This window comes from Nanorana parkeri, unplaced genomic scaffold, assembly GCF_000935625.1.
Source record: "Nanorana parkeri isolate BGI_ZX_2015 unplaced genomic scaffold, ASM93562v1 scaffold19, whole genome shotgun sequence".
In the NCBI taxonomy this organism is placed as follows: domain Eukaryota; kingdom Metazoa; phylum Chordata; class Amphibia; order Anura; family Dicroglossidae; genus Nanorana; species Nanorana parkeri.
Window position 1 is genome coordinate 3,853,515 of NW_017306287.1, and position 8,263 is coordinate 3,861,777.

An 8,263-nucleotide genomic window follows, 5' to 3' on the forward strand; every position below is an offset into this window, starting at 1 on the left:
CCAAATGCTTGTATGTACACAGCCGTCGCCGGCTGTAAATGATGTTCGTTTCCCACTCCCACCGTATATTTACAGAGACCCGCCACTAGAAAGCTGCCGTCCGGACGTTTAATTACAATGGCTGGATGGCTTGTAGTTAAAATGTATGTTAAACCCCAATGCTAGCTAATGCTAGTTTTGGGCAGAGTGGGGAAGGAATAGAACCTCTGTCAGTTTTGTATTACTTCATGTGTCCCCAATAGGGAGATTCTACTTCACTTCCAGTTAGGACAGGAGATGATGAGAAATTTCTACAATGGAGACTGCAACAAAACACGTTTATCAGTATTATGGGGTAGAGTTAGGTCCTCTATCTTATTATTATTATTGTCTAGCCTGGCCTGGTGGTAACTGTTTCCTTAATTTCTTGTACTGCTAATACAGGGACAGGAAGTGAGAGGAAATCACTCCAATGGGGTCACAAACATCAAAAACAATTTGACAAAAGTATATACCAGGGTAGGCAACCTCGGCACTCCAGCTGTGGTAGAGCTACAAATCTCATCATTCATCTGCCTCTGAGAGCCATGCCTGTAACAGTCAGTCTTGCAATGCCTCGTGGGACTTGTTCAACAGCACAACAGCTGGAGGGCCGAGGTTGCCTACTCCTGGTGTATACTTTTCCCAACTCTATCCAAAACAAAAAAAGCTTTGGCTGGAGTTGGGCTTTCAGGGTGGATATGGTGGTCTGAACTGTCCAATAAAGGTGGCACCATATAAATCTAAGTGCAATAACATAGACAGGGCCGTCCCTACCTCATTCGCACCCTGAAAAACTATTAGTTGAAGGCAGGGGTAGCAAACTCTCCAGCTGTGGTGCAGCTACTAATCCCATTAGACATTGCAAGACTCATCTGACATCCACAGACATGTCTCCCAGAGGCTGAAGCATGTTGGGATTTGTAGTTTCACCACAGCTGGAGTGGCAGTGTTTGCTTACCCGTGGTTTAAGGGTTATCAGAAAAAATGAAAAGGTGAACTAATTCCCAACATCCGCCTCCCCCCACTCCATTCTTCATGCCACTTATCTGTAATGATGACCTTTGTCTGGAGCCTGTATAGCAACATAATAGTTGCAATGGGGAACGGTGATTGCTAAGCAGGGCACATGACCAAGCTGAACGATAACAATCTCTTCTGAACTTTCTTTTCCTTGGAACAGTGTCCCAGAAGAGAGAAGTGATTCTGATTGGCCAGCACAGTCACATGGCCACTCTGAGTAACCACTGCTCCCCATAGCAACCAATATGTTGGCCAAGACTGACCAGGATTGACCAAGATTGACCAAGATTGACCAAGATTGACCAACACTGACCAAGATTGACCAAGACTGACAAAGATTGACCAAGACTGACCAAGATTGATCAAGACTGACCAAGACTGACAGGACTGACTAAGATTGACCAAGATTGACCAAGATTGTCTAAGACTGACAGGACTGACCAAGATTGACCAAGACTGACCAAGATTGTCCAAGATCGTCCAAGACTGACCAAGACTGACCAAGATTGACCAAGATTGACCAAGATTGACCAAGACTGACCAAGACTGACAAAGATTGACAAGACTGAGAGGACTGACTAAGATTGACCAAGATTTAACAAGAAGATTGACCAAGATTAACCAAGGCGGATAAAGACTGACGAAGACTGGCCAAGATTGACCAAGACTGACCAAGATTGACCATGACTGACCAAGACTGACCAAGATTGACCAAGACTGACAGGACTGATCAGGACTGACCAAGATTGACCAAGACTGATCAGGACTGACCAAGATTGACCAAGACTGACCAAGACTGACCAAGACTGATCAGAACTGACCAAGACCGATTAGGATAGACTAGGATTGACCAAGATTGAATTGACTGCCTCTTTCCATTGAGGTTAGCCCCTTGTTACATCGACTTCAGTTTTAATACCTGTTGATACCCTATACCAAGGGTAGCCAGACTTCAGCCCTCCAGCTTTGGTGAAACTACAAATCCCATAATGCCCCTACCTTTGGAAGTCATACTTGTGGCTGTCATAATCTTGCAATGCCTAATGCGATTTGTAGTTTCACCACAGCTGGAGGGACAAAGTTTGGCTCCCCCTGCCTATATCAAAGGTAGGCAACCTCAGCGCTCCAGCTCTTGTGGAACTACAAGTCCCATGAGTCATTACAGGACTCTGGCAGCCACAGACATGACTCCCAGAGGCAGAGGCATGATGGGATTAGTTTTACTACAGCTGGAGGGCTGAGGCTGCCTTCCCCTGACTCATTTTTTATATTGGAATCCCAAGCGTAGGAAGTGAAGGGAAATATCCACAATGGGGACCCAAAAACAGCAACAAAAACCCAACCAAAGTTGTTATATTTTTCCCCACTCCATCCAAAAGTAAAAAAGAACCTTTGGCTAAAGTTGGAATTTAAATACCATAGTAGATATGTTATTATCACTAGTAGAGGGTGTGGGATCTAAACAGCACATTAAATAACATTGAAAAACAATTGTCATACCACAAATGCATATAACTGCCAGCTGCCCCTGGTTTCCAGGGATGGTGCCTGGAAGCTTCCATCACTGAAAATGTGCCTGTTTTTTCAGCATAGACCAACATCTTTTTTGTTGAATTCAAATGTTAAAAAAGTATATAACATTTCAAAAAATATACAATTATTAAATAATATTTTTTTAACAATCATCAGCATTTCGTTTTCAGTTTAGCCTGTCCTGAAGTCCGCTAAAACAATCCTATTAGCAGCTGGCTTAAAGGGCACCGCCACCTTTTCTGGCTGTAGCGATAATTGTAGGGCGACAAAACCATAATCTTTAAAAATTATGTTCGTTCCTTTTGTCTAATTGTTTTTTTTTATGTTTGCTTCTTTATGTTTTTCATTTTCTTTTGTGCCCAGTTGGAAATATACTATTTTTTTGTCACGTGGAAACTGCAGACGCAATGTATCGCTGTGTCTACGTGAACATTTTAAAGGATAACAGTAGGCAGTTGTCAGCTGACCCCGTAATTTACAGCAAACCACTCGCTGTTGTGTAATGTTTGATCCTCAGATTTATGTTGCACATTATAAGGAAATGTTTTGGTCTTTTGCATTGAAATAGATATAAAATGATGATAGATGAAGAGCACAGGTATAATACATAATAAGATTGGAGCCATCGGGCCCTGTATACTCACTGCTTGGTGACAGCAGAGCCTGGTACCTGCAGTTGAATTCCTTGTGTCAGCCAGCTGATAAGTTTTCTAGATGTATCATAGGAATTCTTTGGCAGCAGGTTAAATACACCGGGTCCTCCCACATGACAGCCGGTGACCTAACTCTAACCAATGCCACTCCTCCCAGAATGACTTTATCTGTCGCCATCACACCTCTACTGTACAGCTCCCCACGCTGGCTTCTTCTTTATAATAAAGCCGGCTATACAGCAGCAGAATTTCCTTTAAAAAAAGGGAAAAAAAAGAATTAAAAAAATCTGTACAATTATTTAATTTTCTAATAATTAATGGGGTCAAATCCATGATCGCTTTTGACCGCAGTGATTAAAATAATTGAAGGTGAAGGAGGGAAAATGTTTCTAAAATGAATAAAATATTAATATTAATGAATAAGTGAATGTGTTTTTATTTTAAGGAAACTCCTCATTTGTTCCAAAATACTTGATCCGATCGTCTTCTTCTTTCCTGTAGTTATCAGGAGTCCCTCCAGCAGTGGTGCCGGTCTCTGATCCAGCACTGACTCCTCTCTTTTCTTGGTACTTCTTTTCCCACAGAGTCTGTGCGGGTGCACGCTACCTCCATTGACTTACCTTGTGTCTCTCGGCCGAAGATCTGAACTGCGCATGCGCCCGCCCCATGATCCTTTGCGGCTGCCCGAGAATCTTCAGATCTTCGGACGGGAGCGCGCGGCAGAGACACGGCTAAGTTTTAACCCTTTTTTGTTTTTGTTTTTTTTTTATGTTTTTGCATATATCTACTGCTTGCTAGTATCAGATATATGGAAAACACACAAGGGTTTAATAATCCTTTAAAGTAGAACTGAAGCCAAAAAAAGGAAAAGGAAAGGAAAAGGAAGAAGGAAGGAGGAGTAGGGTGCAAGAAGCCAGGATGTCTTGTCTTGCTGTGCCTGTGTGCTTTTGAAGACACACACAGCTCACTAGCACACACAAGGGTGACTCCATAGGACCTTGCAAAGGAAAGGAGCCACCCTAAAACAGGATATCAGGGGACCAGTTGATTCGGCAGGAAACTAAAACTTTTAGGCCCCATTCACACCTGGGCGTTTTTCATAAGCGCGTCACACGCGCGTTTTCTTCCCGGCGTTTGGCGCGTTTGCATGAGCGTTTTTAGCGCGGTTTTCTATATTAGAAACGCGCGAGGCACGCGCGTTTTGGAGCGACAACAGAGGTATCCAATGAAGAAGAATTCCTGTTTTTCTGCAAGCGTCCAATTAAAAAGACTTCCTGAGAAGCAGCATTTCCCTTTCCTGTATGCAAAAGACCGTGTGGTGTGTGGAGGATCTTTTGCAGAGAACAGTTTTGATTGATTTGTGACATTATGGAGCTGACCAGACGTAGAAGGACTGCAGCAGTCGTTGCAGCACTGCGATTGATAGCATTATGGAGAAGGAGGGATAGTAGGCGACAATTCTGGATCCATCCGGTAATAGCCAACCGTGAGGAAAGAGGCCAATTTTGGGCTATGTTTCAGACCCTACGTGGACATGAGGATAAGTTCTTCAACTACACCCGCATTTCCATAAATAGGTTAGTACATAAACAATTGTTAGTGCTTATTGTTGTTCTGTCCCATTCATTGTAATGGAGTACATGTATATGTTGTTCATGTATTCATGTTGCTAGTATTGACCACAAACCTTTATATATTTTTACAGTTTTGATGAGTTACTGGGATTGCTGTCTGTCCAGTTGGAGCGTCAGGACACCTTCATGCGGGACAGCATTCCACCTGCGGAACGATTAGTGATCACTTTGCGGTAAGTTCAATACATGACTCCTTTGTAGAATGATAGACCAATTAAATCTTGGCGTAAAGAAGCATAAATAGAGTTTAAAATGTGTGCTCTCTGTGATTATCAGTGGGTGTAAGTATGAAATTAATTATTTATGTGTACTAATTTATAAATATAAATTAGTACATATCAATCACCAATTTCATATATACACTCTCTCCTGGCGATTTGCTCATGTAGCGAGCTGGTAGCTACAATCTGGGAGCTACACCGCTTTGTGGAACTACAAATAACAGATCAACGCTGATCTGTGACATTACTTACCCCTCCTTAACTAAATTAATTATAATCTGTTTTCAAGTGCTATTTATATGGAATGGGATATTAATGCTCTGTGTGTTGTGCCTTTTGCTGTAGTGCCCTGTGCGTTGTGCTGTTGTAACCTCGGTGTCTTTGTGATATGTATGCAGACGTATGGCATGTGTGAACCTCCTCCATATAACACAACCTTTTTTAAACAAACCCTAAACATATTTTAAAAATTCATCTTAAACCCCATAAAAAAACCACACAAACTCATTGTTACATTTTCGTAAAATTTTACTATAAATATAAACATTAACAATGGCATATAAAAATTCTCCTGCTCAACCGTGTAGGAGAAGAAACTGAAAATGGTGCCTTTACACGGACTTTTCAAGGCCAAATTTATAAATTTTGGTAATTTGGGAGCGCAAAGTTAGGCTCATCCACCTGCATGTCCTCCCTCATTCCACGTGTGGAATAGCCAGCTGGTTGTTGTGTGTTGGAGCGTTGTGCCAGGCTGGTGGAGGGATAAACATATGGGGAATGTGGGCGTGGGTGCCATGTTTCTGGGTGGTGCTGATGCTGCATGGGTGTGTGTGGGTATGCTTGTGAGGCGTGTGTGTGCATGTGTTGGACATGTTGAGGTGGTTGTCGAATGGGTGGGGCAGGTATGGGTGCAGTGTCATGTGGTGTAGAGTCATCTGGGAGAAGTTGGGAGTCAATAAATCTGATGAGTCCTTCCCGTGCTGCCGACTGTCTATGTAAAGGCACCATGTTCAGTTTCTCCTCCAAGCTGAGCAGGAAATGAGCTGTGCTTGTCAGCCTGGGGAGAGGATTAGACATGGAGTCCAGGACTTCAACCAGCCTGTTCTCCTCCCTTTCAAACCTCTGGCGTCGGGGTCTGAGCACGCTACGCCTGCGTACAATGACCCTGGCTCTTGGGGCAGAGGTGGTTGGTGTCGGCGGTGCTGTTGGTGGTGGTGGTGGTGCTGGTGGTGTTGGTGTGATGCTTGGTGGGGGTGGGCTCAGTGGTCCTGGGGAGAAGGAAGGCTCGGTCGGTGATGTGGCCGATTCCAGCTCGTCCTCTTCAGGCCCCTCAGTAGGCTCCCAGCTACTGTCGGTGCTGAAAAGAGTAATAAACAATACATAAGTATGTGCTATATATTATTCTATGCATGTTACATATGACTACATTCATGACTTAGTAATTGCAATGGACGTGACTTACCTCCGCATTTCAGTACATGGAATGAGGAATGACAGCTGCTCCGCATGAATGTAGCGGTATGGGGCACTGGCAGCCGCGCCACTGCGATATTCCCGCTCCTTTCTTCGGTGGCGTGTAAAGGCGTCCTTCATGCTCTTCCATTTTTTTTTTAGGATATCGACTGTGGAAACAAAATGTAAACATGAACTAATTAAATTCTTGCTTTTATCTTTCATTTCTTAGGTATTTAGCGACTGGCCAGTCATTGGCCACGATTCATTTTTCGTTCATGATCGGCAAATCAACGGCAAGCAAGATCATAAAAGAAACGTGCATTGCGATTTGGGAGGTCCTCCATGATGTGGTGATGAAGGAACCGACCAAAGAGGAGTGGCTGGAAATTGCAGCATCATTTGCCACATCCTGCAACTTCCCACACTGCATTGGAGCCCTAGATGGGAAACATGTCCGGATTGTGAAACCAATTGGCAGTGGGAGCCGTTTCTTCAATTATAAAAAAAATATATTTTGTGCTCTTTGCGGTTGCAGATTCCAATTACTGCTTCCGCTATATTGATGTTGGATCATACGGCAGCAGCTCAGATTCTGCGGTATTTGGCCATTCACAATTGGGACTGAGGTTGAGAAGCGGGGATCTTGACCTCCCGGGGAACGCTTCCTGCACACGCCAATAAACCTCAAACTTAAAAACGCCATCTCTGCGGTGAAGGCAGCTTGCGCCCTTCACAATTTTGTGCGTTGCAGAGATGGGTTTAATTTTAATGATTCATTGGCGCACTGCATGGAGAATAGCCAATGCAGCGCCAGGCGTGGAACAACGAATGGTGGCAGCATTCGTGACGGATTCGCTGCATACTTCATGTCACCTGAGGGGGAGGTGTCATGGCAGATGCAAGCGATTCAGTCTTGATTCCCCTCAAAAACAAAATTTTCCCTTGATCTGATACCAATAAAATATATTTGAATTGAAAACAGACTGGAGTATTGTTTTTTATAAATAGCTGCACGCATGGGACATATTTAATACTGCACGCATGGGAGATAAAGAAACTGCACGCATGGGACATATTTAATACTGCACGCATGGGAGATAAAGAAACTGCACGCATGGGACATATTTAATACTGCACGCATGGGACATAAAGAAACTGCACTCATGGGACATAAAAAACTGCACGCATGGGACATATTTAATACTGCACGCATGGGAGATAAAGAAACTGCACGCATGGGACATTAAAAAACACTGCACGCATGGGACATAAAAACACTGCACGCATGTCACATTAAAATACTGCATGCATGGGACATAAAAATACTGCACACATGTCACATTAAAATACTGCACGCATGGGACATAAATGCACTGTACACATGTCACAAGAAAATAATGCGCACATGTCAGTACACACTGCATGCATTCTGCATGAAAACATAGCAGACATGCACGCATGTTACACCTAAATAATGAACACAAGTCATATACAAACAATGCACGCGTGACGCATAACAACAGTGCATGCATTCTGCAAAAAAATATTCAACACATAAAAGCATTGCTGACATGTACCTTTTGATTCCTTTGCTTGCTTGGGGAAGGTTTCCCAATCCGGCCACGTTGCTTGAGCGATCTCCAGCCATGCACGTTGCCTGATTCTTCTATTTTTATAGTTTGCATGTCTCATGTCATATAGACATGGTCTCGCCTGCACAAGACGT

General features: G+C 43.4%; 1 protein-coding gene across 1 annotated transcript in view; it reads right to left on the minus strand.

Moving 5' to 3' along the window:
• Nucleotides 1-3,264, minus strand: part of LOC108791401 (deoxyribonuclease-1-like) — a 20,443-nt gene extending 17,179 nt beyond the window's left edge. The window contains exon 1 of the mRNA XM_018561885.1: nucleotides 3,219-3,264. The gene's annotated coding sequence lies outside the window, so the exon portion shown is untranslated. The remainder of the gene's footprint in view (nucleotides 1-3,218) is intronic.
• Nucleotides 3,265-8,263: the final 4,999 nt, after the last annotated feature.